This window comes from Salvelinus alpinus, chromosome 1 (assembly GCF_045679555.1).
Source record: "Salvelinus alpinus chromosome 1, SLU_Salpinus.1, whole genome shotgun sequence".
Lineage (NCBI taxonomy): Eukaryota > Metazoa > Chordata > Actinopteri > Salmoniformes > Salmonidae > Salvelinus > Salvelinus alpinus.
Genome location: NC_092086.1, coordinates 89,968,152 through 89,984,805, shown reverse-complemented (window position 1 = coordinate 89,984,805; position 16,654 = coordinate 89,968,152). Strand labels below are relative to the sequence as shown.

Genomic DNA, 16,654 nt, shown 5'->3' with positions numbered 1-16,654 from the left:
AGAGAAAGCGATAGGGACATGGAAGACAGATTACGAGCCACGTTATTTGGCACCGCTCACACCATGGCTAATGGCCCCCACCTGTGTCAGCAGCTAATCTGATTGCCACTTGCATGTCATGGAAGCTGCCTGGGCACAGAGCTGAGCATTGATTCAGCCATGGTTTCAGGGCACCCTGGTCTGAAGAGACAGATGGACTGAGCTCCTCCAACAACACATTACATTCTTATAATGGGGATAGTCTTTGTCAGTCTTGTTTACCAGTGATTTCTCTTACATCATTACTTCAAATGTTCATACAGTATTTTTGTTGTACAAAAGCAGTTTAGGGCTCTATTCAATCCGATCTGCTTTAGCTGACATCCGTATAGTGGTTGTTTTTGCAGTGTCAGAGGTGGAACTGCGTTGGATTATATAGCCTACCTAAAGCGGACATTGCCATTGGCTGCACGGAGTCGCATTAACAGAAATCCCACACAGCCTTGTTTGCAAGTTCGAACAATGGAATGTGAGATGTAGAAATCCTAATAGAAATCCTAATTGAGCATAATTGTTTATATATAGCCTACACGTTCTCGTTCTGCCATTCTAACGCAAGTGGGGCGGGTGTAGCTTCGTGACAATGAGAGCAAGAGCAACTGCTCACCGATTTCGGTTCCAACCCAGTTCCACCTCTAACACTGTCTAAACATACACTGTCTAAACATACACTGTCTAAACATACACTGTCTAAACATACACTGTCTAAACATACACTGTCTAAACATACACTGTCTAAACATACACTGTCTAAACATACACTGTCTAAACATACACTGTCTAAACATACACTGTCTAAACATACACTGTCTAAACATACACTGTCTAAACATACACTGTCTAAACATACACTGTCTAAACATACACTGTCTAAACATACACTGTCTAAACATACACTGTCTAAACATACACTGTCTAAACATCTGCTATGCAGGTGTCTGCTATCGCCAGTTAACGCTTGATCTGATTGAATCTAGACCTTTATATGTTGTGTAATGAAACTATATTAATGATAATACAATTATTATGGAAACAGTGCATTTCTGAGCTTCTGATGACATTGTAGCTCACCGACAAAGACAGAGCTTTCTCCTAGAAAATTGAGACAGAAGAAAAAAAATATGCTTCAATATGTCTAATTTTGTTTTCTCTCACTCATATGTTCCATGGAAGCAGTGATGGCTGGGAATCCAGAGGTGACCTTCACAGCTCTGGGCTAATGCCCTACAGAGTTCTAGGGGGCAAAATCCCTTTCGTACACACACACACACTTCCGTCACTTCCAACCCTCCATTCCTCGTCTGTGGTGTCTGACTCTAGATAGAAGCCCTCTGGGACAATGGCATCTCACAGAAACTCTAGTTTCCTCCTCAACCTCTCCCACCACCCACGATGGACACAAGATCCCTTAATGAGGGAGAGAAGGAGACAAAGAAGGACAGAGGATACAAAAACAATGAACAGTCTGACCCCCGCATCGTCATCTGCGGTGCTACGCTCCAGAAGCTCGTGGGGAAACTGGCTGATGTTGCCCCTGCTGATGGCCACCTATCTACCCTGTGAGGCCTGGGGCGCCACTTTCACTGTGGCCATAATTGGGCCCTGGACATGTGACCCTATGTACTCCAAAGCCCTCCCTGACCTGGCTGCACGCCTGGCCACCGCCCGCCTCAACATGGACCCCTACACTAAGAAAGGCTACTGGTACGACTATACTCTTGTCAACGAGGACTGTAAAACATCCAATGCCCTGGCCCGCTTCTCCTCTCTGGAAAGCTATGGCTCGGCTTTCCTCGGCCCTACTAATCCAGGCTACTGCTCATCGGCTGCTCTGTTTGCGAAAAACTGGAATAAGCCCTTTCTGTCCTGGGGTTGCCTGAAACCAAACATGGAGGATGGACAGTATCCCACCTTTCACAGGCCCCTGCCTCTGTCCTCCCGGGTTCTGTTTTCTGTGCTGCGGTACTTCCGCTGGGCCCATGTGGTCATCGTGACGTCAGAGGCTGACCTGTGGGAGGCTACAGGACACGAGCTGGCAGCCTCTCTTATGGCCCTGGGCCTGCCGGTTATCAATGTGGTCACCATGGAGCCGAACAAGGATGGGCCCACAAAGGCCTTGAAAAGGATACGGGAGTTAGACCGTGTCAGAGGTGTGTATGCGCATTTGTATGTGGTTGTTTATGTGTGTGTGTGCATGCATGCGTTTGTGTGTGTGAATGTGTGACTTACTGTCATCTATTCCATTATAACACACTGCCACACTGCAATGACTAATAATGGTCTATTCTATTCCCTTCTTCTGTCCCCTACTTCCAACTTTACTACCTTCTTACTTTCCTCCTCCTCATCCTCCATTCTCCCTTCTCTGTCTCTGCAGTGGTCATCATGTGCATGCACTCAGCGTTGATCGGTGGTGAGGCCCAGTATCAGCTCCTAACCTCTGCCTCAAACATGCGCATGATAGACCGGGGCTATGTTTTCATCCCCTACGACACCCTCACATACTCGCTGCCCAAGGGCACAAACCTTCATGCTCTGACCAATGACAGCTTGTTGAGAAAAGCCTACGATGGAGTTCTCACCATCACCATGGATTCTGGTGAGAACACTTTCTATGAAAGCTTCAAAGATGCTCAGGAGAAATTTGAGATTCGCACCAGCACTCCACCAGATCAGGTGAGACATCCCAGAGCACAGCTCCTGAGGCATTCATCTAGTCATCATTCATCATTAGCCACACATGCCATGGACATGCAGTACTGTAGCAAGCACATTTGGTTGCACAACAGTCCTACTGAGTTGTAGTTCTTCAGAAACAGGTAACCTTAAGGTATTTGGACCTCTTAAACCTTAAAACCAATGTTGTTGGAATGTTTCAGTATTGATGATAATGACCAGTGGTTTGTCAGTGTCTTGGCAATGGTAAATTTATCTATTCCTGTACTCCCTGCTTACCATCATCAAAACTCCTACTGCCAGTCTAAAGAGTCTACAGACAGATTCTTCAATAACAGCTGGTCAGATCAATGATTGATACATTGTCACCACTCTTCTCCCCTGACCTAGGTGTCTCCATTCTTCGGCACCATCTACAACATGATATTTTACATGGCCTATGCAGTAGAGAAGAGTCGCATGGTGGCTGGGCGCTGGGTGGATGGGGAGACCATGCTCCAGAGCGATGGAGGGGTTGACTTTGAGGGCTTCAACCAGCACATCTCATCCGATGAAGATGGGTTGGGGATGCTGGCTCGCTACGTGGTACTGGACTCTGACGGGGGAGACAAACTCTACATGACACACACTCTGGAAGCCCCCCATACCCTTGGCAAATTTGGGGCGGTCAAGTACAATGGGCGCTCCATCCACTTTGCTGGCAGTAGCCCCAGCACAGACTCCCGTTGCTGGTTCAGTCCATACATCACCTGCAGTTGGGGTAGGTGGTCTAGCATTGGGGTCAGTGATGTACCAGTAGCCTATGGTAAAATGAGGTTCGTGTTCCCTCAAACTCTTTCTCTTTATCACTCCCTCTATCCCCCTCTCTGCCTTAAGGAATGGACGCAGGTACTATCTTCTTTCTGTTCATCCTGTTCTGTGGGTTGGTTGGAGGTGGAGCTGCCTTTTATATGAAGTAAGTTAAGCTCAAACACATTGAGGAGTGTGTCAATCAGCTGCCTGTTTTGTCTTCTGCGTTGAACACATGCTTTTGTTTGTAATGAGGTTACTGATGTTTTGTGGTCTTGCCCTTTGTGTCTGTCCAGGAAAGGTGGCCAGATTGGAACTATCTTTGGAGGATCAGGGGGAGGAGGAAGGCCCTTAAAAGTAGTCTTGAATCTGGATGACCTGATTTTCATCAATACCCAGACCAGCCAAAAGGTCAGTGTGAGGTCTATGATACCATAAAGGCCAATTTGTGTGTGTGTGTGAGTTTGTGTCTGTTTAAAGTCCCTTATCTTTGATGGACTGTCTATTCTGAAGCCCTTGTAATCTCTCTCTGTAAGTAGAAGCTGAATGAGGACAGTATGGTTAACAGTCAGCTGGACGTGAAGACGCCTCGCCACTCAGTGTCGGGACGAAGCTACTTTGGCTCCACCCCTGACAGTTCCAACGTCGCTGTCTTTGAGGTGGGTCACATGTCAATGTGGGGAATCTACTGTAAAAGGACAGAGACAGCAATCCAATATTCAAATGTTTGATGCCCTGCATGTAAGAAATAGTACTAATATGTAACTGGACCAAGTTCATATGTGATGATGCACACACTCAATGTTGATACTCTTGTCTTCTTGACAAACAGCAATGAACAAAAATATCTCTGTTTAGTGTCCTTGTTCCTAGCATTTTGGGTTTTCCAGATAAATATTTGCTAAACCTGTATATTCCACTAGGGTGACTGGGTTTGGTTGAAGAAATGTCCCAATGGAAACACTGTGTCAAGTGTCAGTGATGGCACTCAAAGTATTTTCACCAAGGTGAGTGACTGTCTGAGTGAGCCAGTCAAAACAGCAAGACATTGAATCTGTCTGCCACTGCACTGTTCCTCTGTCATAACCTACCTCTCTCTCTGTCCTCTCCCTCTCTCAGCTCAGGGACATGCGGAATGAGAATCTCAACCTGTTCCTTGGCCTGTTCCTCGACTCTGGTATCTTTGGTGTTGTGACAGAGCACTGTACCAGGGGCAGCTTGGAGGACCTTCTCAACAACGAGGACATGCGCCTCGACTGGATGTTCAAGTCCTCCCTGTTGATGGATCTGATCAGGGTAAGGAGCGAAACAACTCTCACGTTCATAGACATGTCTGACTATATCTCTCTCCTCATTGTTTAGACTCTGTCTCAATCCTTCCTTTCCCTCCCAGGGAATGAAGTACCTGCACAACCGTGATGTCATCCATGGGCGCCTGAAGTCCCGAAACTGTGTGGTGGACGGACGCTTCGTGCTGAAGGTGACTGAGTACGGCTTCAACGAGATCATATCGACCCAGGGCGTCGACTTTGACGAGGGCAGGCCTGAGGGTAAGTCCATAAGGACACATACACTACACTGAACATATCAGAGTCAGCAAATCCTCCTCCTTATCATTTACCAAGTCATTACACGAACAAAAGACATGTGTGTCCGTTTTCCCCCCTGGTCAGGTTATGTGATCACGAAAAACTCATGGCCTTAGTAATGTTCACTCTTATCACCATGATCCTTTTATGGGGCGGCAGGTAGCCTAGTGGTTAGAGCGTTGGACTTGTAACCGAAAGGTTGGAAGATTGAATCCCTGAGCTGACAACGTAAATTTTTAAAAAATAAATAACTGCCCCTGAACAAGGCAGTTAACCTACTGTTACTAGGCCGTCATTGAAAATATGAATTTGTTCTTAACTGACTTGCCTAGTTAAATAAAGGTAAAATAAAAAAGAAATAAAAAATCAAGATGTTTGAAGGAAGGTGAAACAAACCAGCCCTCTCTTGTCCCCTCCCTCCCTGGTCCACCTTGCAGATCAGCTGTGGACGGCTCCAGAGCTACTGAGGGACTCCAGTTTGATGAAGAGAGGATCGTTCCCAGGGGACGTTTACAGTTTCGCCATCATCATGCAGGAGGTCATCGCCCGCTGCGCTCCCTTCTGCATGCTGGACATGCCTCCCAAGGGTGAGAACTCATATCAAACAATACCACCATAACCTCATGTCAGATGTAAAACAAATACAGAAGGATGACCACCATGCCAATATGAACAGTACAATTATTGGAGATCATAGGAACCACCAAAGGTTTGAAAACACACAAAAAAATGCATCAGAAGTTGACAGTGTGTGTGTGTGTGTGTGTGTGTGTGTGTGTGTGTGTGTGTGTGTGTGTGTGTGTGTGTGTGTGTGTGTGTGTGTGTGTGTGTGTGTGTGTGTGTGTGTGTGTGTGTGTGTGTGTGTGTGTGTTTGACAGAGATCATCAGTAAGTTGAAATCCCCCCCACCACTGTGTCGGCCCACTGTGTCAGTGGATGAGGCTCCACTCGAGGTGATCCAGGTCATGAAACAGGCCTGGAGCGAGGAGCCAGACAAGAGACCCACCTTCGAGGAGATCTTCAAACAGGTACTTTACTGTACACAAACATACACAAAGCTACACATATACAGTCAGGTACAAAATTATTGCATAAAATAAATAATACAAATACTGAACTATATTGTATGCTAAAAAAATGGGAATATTTTATTATTTTATACTAATACAATTACTCAGAGAAAGATTTTGTTTAACAAGTAACATTTTTTTCTCTCAAAAAGATAGGGGTTAAAATTATTGACACCCCTGTTTTCAATACCTTTCAATACCTCACCTTGCGAGAATAACAGCACTGAGCTTTTATCCCAAAAATAGTATGAGATTGGGAGGGAGCTTGGACCATTCAGAATCTTTCCAGATCCTTGATATTCTTTGTCTGCACTTATGGGAGGCCCTCTAAATTCAAACCACAGATTTTCAGTGGGGTTTAAGTCCAGAGACAAATGATCATTACAAAATGTAGATTTTTGTGGTCAACTAACCATTTCTTTGTGGATTTTGATGTGTGGTTTGTGTTATTGTCTTGCTGGAAGGTCCACTTGCAGCCATGTTTCAGCCTCCTGGCAGAGGCAACCAGGTTTTTGGCTAAAATGTCCTGGTACTGGGTCAAGTTCATGACGCCATTCACCCCAGGACCAGTGAAAGCAAAATAGCCCCATAACATCAAAGATACACCACCATATTGTACAGTAGGTATGGGATTCTTTTCTGCTTATGCATCCTTATTTCAATGTCAAATCCACTACTGGTGTGCGTGGCCAAAGAGCTCTATTGCACCGGTTCCAATGCCGTTTAGCAAACTCCAGAGGTTTGCATTTGTTGGATGACATGAAAATAGAGCTATTTGGCCACGCACAACAGCGGTGGGTTTGGCGTCAAAATAAGGATGCATAAGCAGAAAAGTACCCCACACCTAATGTAAAATATGGTGGTGGATCTTCGCAAGGTGAGGTATTGATAGGTTTTGAAAACAGGGGTGTCAATAATATTTTTGGGTGAAAAATATTATTATTTGTCAAACAAACATATAATGTAGCTCAGTATTTGTATTATTTATTTTATACAGTCTTTTTTGCCCATCTTAATCAAAGGTGCCAATAATTTTGGACCTGACTGTACATAAACACACAAATATACTTTCATAGACACGCACAAACCTGAACACAACAAACCTGAACACCGTCGTCTCAAGCTAACAAAAACTCATTAAAAAAAAATTGAGGGGGGGGGGCGGGGGTTACATATACAAAAAAACAATCAAAGAAATGCATATTAAGATAACCCAAACCCATCCCCCCTCAGTCCCCATCCACCTGCCCGCATCCTCCCTCCCCATCCGGAAACCAGGCCTCCTAACAAGAACTCAAAATGACATGCTTTTGTGAACCATATTACAGTAATATGTAACACACTTCACCCCCTCCTTACTGCATGCTGTATGTTTTCCCTTTCATCCCTTAGTTCAAGAGTATAACCAAGGGAAAGAAGACCAACATCATAGACTCCATGCTGCGTATGTTGGAGCAGTACTCCACTAACCTTGAGGACCTGATCAGGGAGAGGACAGAGGAGCTGGAGGTGGAGAGGAAGAAGACTGATAACCTGCTGGCCCAGATGTTGCCCAGGTCTGTGCCCCTCTCCTGACACTTCAAATTAAAAGCTGCACATGTCTATTTGCGACATCACTTTTTATTTTATTTTATTTTTACTGTATTGAGAATATAGTGTTTTCGTCCATTGGTTGCGTGTCATGTATTCTCTACCTACACTCCTAACCTCCATCCTATCCACATCTGCATCCCTCTATCCACTCCTTTGTATTGTCTAACCCAATAGGTCTGTGTGCCTGGCCCTGAAGACGGGCAAGCCTGTGAGACCAGAGCACTTCTCTGAGGTCACTCTGTACTTCAGTGACATTGTGGGCTTCACCACCATCTCTGCACTCAGCGAGCCCATTGAGGTGGTAGACTTACTCAATGATCTCTACACACTCTTTGATGCCATCATCGGGCAGCATGATGTCTACAAGGTGAGTATCCTGTCCTGCTGCAAGAGAGTTGTGTCCTATATTAGTGATGCAATGGAAGCTTGTTCTAGTTTTAATACAAATCCTGGAAGTAAATGGGTGCATTTCTTAGTGTGTACGAGTTTGTGTCACTGACTCCTTCCTATGTGATAAAAAAAATCCCAATTGGGACAATAAAGATATTTCATTTATTTTATTGAACCTTTATTTTATCAGAGAGTCATACTGAGACCAAGGTGTCTTTTACAGATGAGCCCTGATTTACATAAATTATAGAAAATACACTCATCGAAAGATGAGTACAAAATGCAACCAGTAAGAAAAACACAGTCATACAAAACAAACACATTCATCAGTAATAAGGTCCTAAATCAGCTTTCTGAATTGCCCTAGAGGCACCACAACATCACATTTAAGAACATTTTGAAGATTGTTTCACAAATAAGATGCAAGAAAACTAAAAGCTGATTTCCCTAACTCAGTAGAGACCAAAGGACTTTTTGTAAAAAGGCTTTAGAAATTAAAACATAAGAATGTATCAACCTATGTGACAACAGAGGGCCAACCAACTTTCTGGTAGAGAATGCAGTGATGAGTACTAATAATAAATAATAAAGCGCAGTGCACTATGATAAACTGCATCTAATGGGTTTAATGAAGTGGCAGCTGCGTTCATATAGATGATGTCGCCATAGTCTAGGACAGATAGGAACGTCAACTGAATAATCTACTTTCTACTATTTAGCGAGAGTCAGGACCTATTTAGACTATTATTATTATGATATTATTATATTGATATATAACATTGATTGATTGTGTGTACTTCAGGTGGAGACCATCGGAGATGCGTACATGGTAGCCTCTGGAGTTCCAAACCGGAACGGTAGACGCCACGCAGCTGAGATGTCCAACATGTCCCTGGACATTCTCCACTGTATTGGAACCTTCAAGATGAGGCACATGCCTAACGTCAAGGTCAAGATTCGTATCGGCCTGCACTCTGGTGGGTGACCCATCTCAAATCATTTGTCATATTGTTATCCTCTGAATCACTGTTCATAATGTAGACAGATTGACTATCCTTTTGTCTTTAAAGCCATAATTCTTCATTTGTTTTTCAGCCAAACGGTAACCCCGCTACTTAGTTTGCTAAAAAGCTGGGTGATAATATAATAATAATAATAATACATGCCATTTCGTGCTTACATGAGGCTGAAGAAATGTTACTCTCAAATTCATAGATGGAGCTATGGATAAAATGACTGTCAGTCCATGAGGTCAACTGCTATAGATTGCAGTTCATGCATGAGCAACAAAGTCAACAGATGAATTGTAAAATTCAATACATAAGCAAACTACACTTTTGCTACATTATATTGGAAAAAAAACTGAGAATGAGTACATTCATTCAATCCTTGTATTGGAATTCTCTGGAACATGGCATTAACGTCAGAGTATTGGTCAAAAGTGTATTTTTACCTGATCCCCGTCTAGAACATATTCCTGGAACTGTGAAATGTCATCCACTTAGCCCTGTCATCCTATTAGTCTCCACTGCCTAATGCTTTCCTGTTACTCTACCCTACCAATTAATATGGAATGTTTTACACATTTCTAGTAACACAGAGATGGCTACTTTTAGGTATGAAAAAGGACAACTCAGAAATAACACAATGGCATAAAATACAAATATTCTGACGTCTCTTCTAAAGATATTCTGCAATCAAACTGATCAAATGAAGTTAATTTGCTATTTCTTTGCTCCAGACATATTGTAGGCTCTTTGAATAACTCATGAATCACAAGTTATAAATCAGGAATTATGTTGCTTCTGATCTTCTTTATTTTTTTTAACCTTTATTTAACTAGGCAAGTCAGTTAAGAACAACTTCTTATTTACAATGACGGCCTATCAAAAGGAAAAAAGGCCTCCTGCGGGGATGGGGGCTGGGAGAAAAATAGAAAAATAGGACAAAACACACATCACGACAAAAGAGACACCGCAACACTACATAAAGAGAGACCGAAAACAACAACATAGCATGGCAGCAACACAACATGACACCAACATGTCAGCATGTGTATCATCTGTGTTTGTGTCTGTGTCCATCAGGCCCTGTGGTGGCAGGTGTGGTGGGTCTGACGATGCCTCGGTACTGTCTGTTCGGGGACACTGTCAACACAGCCTCTCGAATGGAGTCTACGGGGTTGTGTGAGTACCTCACATTCGTTCTTTGGCCACTCACCACTGAAATCACGCTGTGTGAGGCCACTAAGGATAGGGACAGGTGTATGGCAGTTTGTGTGCCTGCAACACTAAAGAGGTTTATTGTAAGCAGTGCTGACTAATCCTTTAAGACTATCAGTGGAATTAGTGGGCAAATTCAGGGTTTAAAGGCCCAGTGCCATTAACAACATGATTTTTCTGTGTTTTATATATACTTACTCACCATGAGACCTTCAGTTTCTTGGCAATTTCTCGCATGGAATAGCCTTCATTTCTCAGAACAAGTATAGACTGACGAATTTCAGAAGAAAGTTCTTTGTTTCTGGCCATTTTGAGCCTGTAATCGAACCCACAAATGATGATGCTCCGGATGCTCAACTAGTCTAAAGAAGGACAGTTTTATTGCTTCTTTAATCAGAACAACAGTTTTGTGCATAATTGCATAACATAATTGCATAACATAATTGCAAAATGGTTTTCTAATGATCAATTAGCCATTTAAAATTATAAACTTGGATTAGCTAACACAACGTGCCATTGGAACACAGGAGTGATGGTTGCTGATAATGGGCCTCTGTACGCCTATGTAGATATTTCATAAAAAATCTGCCGTTTCCAGGTACAATAGTCATTTACAAAATTAACAATGTCTACACTGTATTTCTGATGCATTTGATGTTATTTTAATGGACGAAAATGTTGCTTTTCTTTCAAAAACAAGGACATTTCTAAGTGACCCCAAACTTTTGAATGGTAGTGTATATCTAGGGTATTTCTAGAGGTAAGGGGCAAACAGTATAGTAGCTATAGTAAGTATTTACTATTGTAGGTGGCAAAAGAGAACAGTACAGCTCACTTCTACTCCCACCAAGTGGCCATAGATATGAATTGCTGCACAAAGAGGCAATGGACTCTTTCTGTCAAAAATGTTCTTGTGAATATATGGGCTCAAACACAATAGATTACCTTGTGTTGCTCTACACTAAATCAGTATATGGTCAACCATATAAATGAATCAAAGTCTAAATATATGTAGGATATGTGAGTGCTGCATGAGTTCATAATGTTGATACTCTTTAGACAAATAACTAATGGTAATTGTTTACATTGAATTTGTTCTGTGTTTGAGTATTTGAAGTCTAATGCTGCCTTTGTGGTTGCTATTGTTGTTTATTATCCCAGCTTACAGAATCCATGTCAACCAGAGCACAGTCGATATCCTGCATGAACTAAAAATGGGCTACAAAGTAGACACCAGGGGCATGACAGAGCTGAAGGTAAATACACACACACACACACACACACACACACACACACACACACACACACACACACACACACACACACACACACACACACACACACACACACACACACACACACACACACACACACACACACACACACACACACACACACACACACACACACACACACACACACACACACACACACACACACACACACACACACACACACACACACAGAGAGAGACAGAGACAAGACAGAAAGACCCAAACAGTAAATTAATCTAACTCACTACTTATTCTGTTATTCCCTATTTCTATTTCAGGGGAAGGGAGTTGAAAACACTTACTGGTTGGCTGGGAGAGCTGGGTTTGACAAGGTTCTGCCCATACCGCCTGACCTTACTCCAGGGTAAGATTTAACATGCCTTCCTGCTCTATTTACATTGTGCTTTATGTTTGCCCTAACTAAACTGTCATTGACTCTCAGTCCTGCTGGGTCCTTCTGCCAGCCCCCTTGTCAGTAATACTTATGCAACCCTGTTTGTGTCAAAACAGTTGATTTTCATCTAGCTAAGTCACTGTGGATATAGAGGATAAGATGTCAGAAAATAATTGAGAAAAAACTGATAATGTGCTGACCCATTTGTCAGATTGTGTGGTTGGAACTAACAGTTTTCTAAATCATAATTTCTCATTCTATTTCTATGTGCTGCTGACATGACCATTGTGTCGTGGTTCAGTTCACACGCTGACCCAAATGTACAATTCCTCATCTACCACCTGTTTAATCCATGTTTAATTCATCTGTGTCTCCCACTGCACTACGTAATGTGTGATGAACGCTCTGCCTGGCAGGCAGCAAACATGTAGTCTTTCAACACATTACCCTGGTGGTCATTTAGCCCTGTCCACATTTTAGAACTGTGTTAAGAGTTCAAACTGAGACACGGTTGTCACCAGCAGTTGCTGAAAACAGTTGTCATTGTGAACAGGGCTTTTGTTGCTTCATATGCTGGGATATTCTGAGTGCTCAGTGTGCACTACCAATCGAATAAGCCTTCTTTCTTTGACTTTCCTCAGGGCAAGTAACCATGGCATCAGTTTGGAGGAGATTCCTCCAGATAGAAAACAGAAATTCCTTGACCGGCAGGCGAGGAATAAGTAGCCTGTAAGGTACGCCTGGTTTACCTATCAAATTCTAGATTTACAATGACTTTATTTCCCCAAATGGTTTGTAACATGAGTGATGTCAATTCAGGTACATACAAATCCATTGTTCTGCATTAACGATATCCTTTTAATTGATAATATATGAGATTATTTTCCACAGATAGTGTGGCCCAGTCCTACCTGTTGGAGTGAAAGACCAGAGAGGTGAATAGAGCAGGTTGGTAGAGAGGAGAGGATGGGTTAGGGGTGCGTCTGACAGACAGTCTGTCGCATCCCCCCATGTGTCCTGTCAGGAGTGCTGATCCACATTGCACAAATAAGCCAAAGTTGGAGAGACACTGTCTGTCTTCAACACATTACATTTGTTGCACAGAGCAAAGATACGTTTAAACAAGAGTTTATTAAATGTACTGTAGAGCATATGTGGGAAACAGGAATGATAAATAAAGGGGTATTACAATCATGCACCAAAATACCAAATACACTACAAAAGTATGTGGACACCCATTCAAATTAGTGGATTCGACTATTTCAGACACACCCGTTGCTGACAGGTGTATAAAATTGCACACACAGCCATGATATCTCTATAGACAAACATTGGCAGTGGAATGGCCCATACTGAAGAGCTCAGTGACTTTCAACGTGGCACCATCATAGAGTGCCACTTTTCCATCATTTTCCATTCCCGCTCAGCCCAGTCAAAACTGTTCGCTGCTCTGGCACCCCAATGGTGGAACAAACTCCCTCACGACGCCAGGTCAGCGGAGTCAATCACCACCTTCCGGAGACACCTGAAACCCCACCTCTTTAAGGAATACCTAGGATAGGATAAAGTAATCCTTCTAACCCCCCCCTCCCCCTTAAAAGAGTTAGATGCACTATTGTAAAGTGGTTGTTCCACTGGATATCATAAGGTGAATGCACCAATTTGTAAGTCGCTCTGGATAAGAGCGTCTGCTAAATGACTTAAATGTAAATGTAAATGTAAGTCAGTTCTTGATTTTCTGCACTGCTAAAACTGCCCCGGTCAACTGTAAGTGCTGTTATTGTGAACTGGAAATATCTAGGAGCAACAACAGCTTAGCCGCGAAGTGGTAGACAACACAAGCTCACAGAACGGGACTGCCGAGTGCTGAAGTGCTTAGCGTGTAAAAATCGTCTGTCCTCGGTTGCAACACTCACTACAGAGTTCCAAACTGCCTCTAGAAGCAACATAAGCACAAGAACTGTTCATCAGGAGGTTCATGAAATTGGTTTACATGGCCTAGCAGCCGCACACAAGCCTATGTTCACCATGCGCAAAACCAAGCGGCGGCTGGAGTGGTGTAAAGCTCGCCACCATTGACCTCTGGAGCTGTGGAAAAGTGTTTTCTGGAGTGATGAATCATGCTTCACCATCTGGCAGTCCGACGGACTAATCTGGGTTTGGCGGATGCCAGGACAACGCTACCTGCCCGAATGCATAGTGCCAACTGTAAAGTTTGGTGGAGAAGGAATAATGGTCTGGGGCTGTTTTTCATGGTTCGGGCTAGGCCCCTTAGTTCCAGTGAAGGGAAATCTTAATGCTACACCATACAATGACATTGTAGATGATTATGTGCTTTTAACTTTGTGGCAACAGTTTGGGGAAGGCCCTTTCCTGTTTCATCATGACAATGCCCCTGTGCACAAAGGGAAGTTCAGTGAGATCGATGTTGAAGAACTTGACTGACCTGCACAGAGCCCTGACCTCAACCTCATCGAACACCTTTGGGATGAATTGGAACATCAACTGCGAGACGGTTCTAATCACCAAACATCAGTGCCCAACCTCACTAATGCTCTTGTGGCTGAATGGAAACAAGTCCCCGCAGCAATGCTTCAACATCTAGTGGGAAGCCTTCCCAGAAGAGTGGAAGCTGTTATAGAAGCAAAGGTGGGACCAACTCCATATTAATGCCCATGATTTTGGAATGAGATGGTCGACTAGCAGGTGTCCACATACTTTTAGCCATGTAGTGTATATTGATGTACTGTAGGAGTCACTGTAGAATGAAAGCATCACAGGACAAACATGGGAAGAGATGGACTTCTTGAAAAAAACGTTAAATGTCCATTATATCATGTATAATATACTGTATTTATCTCTACTGTCTATTTTGCTTTGTAGAAATATTGGACAGATTTCATTTTAAACACCCCAATGGTGAATGAAAAGTATTCATACTCAACTATATGACATGCGTATATTAAAATGTAGCATGCACTGTAATGTATCTAACCTGTTATATTTAAGTTTGGTACCGTCGTCTCTCACAATAATACAGTACATCGATCTTAGATTATTTATTTTTTACAGGTATAAGGTAGACTGTTACAGAATTTGGTCCAAGGCGTTCTCTGTTTTTTATTTTCTTATTGTCCTGCTTCAGTAATTAACGCCTTCTAATTGTTTGAATGATAATTTAGAAAATTCAACCCATTAGAAAATATTCATTCATATTATTTTCACAAATTTGCCAGTTGGGACATTAATTGAATCATTTTCAAATCAAATAAATATGTTGCAAAATCACTGTTCCCAGAAATTAAGCTTTACTTCAACAGATTACTAATAAACGTTGACTCAGAGATCTAAACTCTTATCTATTGAGACAGAATCATCTCTATGCTCTTCTCTATCTTTCTGAAATCATGCTTTATTCATGTTTTCACTATATTTTCTTATTCAACCAAATTCAGGTATGTATGTATAGACACATTTTGTTTTATGGTATTTATATATCAGTATTGTTTTATGGTATTTATATAACAGTATATCCCAATTTTCTTTTTTAAAGAACTGTACATTTGTTTTAACATGAAGTGATATGCAGTTTCTTACAACAATGACATTGAATGAGCAATGGGATTAATAAATGTTCCAATGGGAAACATTTGAATGAAAAATATGTAAACCCACATTATAAAATGATAAGGTCACAATCTCAATTCTTACAGGGTCATGTCATTCAAGCTATTTTCTGCTACATATATTGGTTCAAATAGTACAAAATGCAAGGGAATAATAATGGCTGCAGTCATTCTTAGTTTATTTCTACATATGCTACAATACACCTTGGAGTCATAGGGGACTGCTTACAAATCAAGAGCAGAGACTGGAATACACACCAGCTTGTACTGTACATGGTTCCTAATAGGAAGTGATGTATTCAAAGGATGAGCTACACGTATTTTGTCTGAAAGATATAGACTGTCTATCAAACCCAAATAGCAATGTTTTATTTTGTATTATGATGACTGAATTGTAAATCTTGCGGTGTGGTCTCATTGTGTGTGCTTGTGTAAATAAATAATGGTTTTAGTGATGTCTGAATGTACTTATTTTTTTGTTTGTTGCATACAACACTTTTACATACAACAACACGTAACACGATCTCATTACCAACTGCACATATAAACATGGCCGGAAATCCTTGACCTTTGGCTGATGGTTTTAGGATTTAGAGAAAATCTTAATGTTGAACTGATGGTTCACAGTATTGTGAATGACTACATACAGTAAAGGTAAAATAGTTTAAATTGTCATGACATGATCAGTGATTATCTTTTTCTATATTCTCTGTATGAAACATACATACTTTTAGCTGAATGTCAAAATCCTGGCTGGTTTAGGAAAAGGCATTCATTGTGAAAGTAACAATATAAAAACACAAAACCATATAGTTTTATCAAAAGGTATAGATAAGGTTTTAAAGATGGTGCTGTTCGGGAAGGCCTATATCATGACTGCACAGTGGAAATAAGCTACATAAAACAATTTGATCAGAGCTAGGAATCATACTATCCAGTGAAATTGTAGTATGCCTATTTAGGATGCAGACTGATCCCCACCACTTGGTTTCG

General features: G+C 42.0%; 1 pseudogene; it reads left to right on the top strand.

The window, feature by feature from the left end:
* The first annotated feature begins 1,378 nt into the window (after positions 1–1,378).
* LOC139533542 (retinal guanylyl cyclase 2-like) lies at positions 1,379–12,761 on the top strand (annotated as a pseudogene).
* The last annotated feature ends 3,893 nt before the right edge of the window (positions 12,762–16,654 follow it).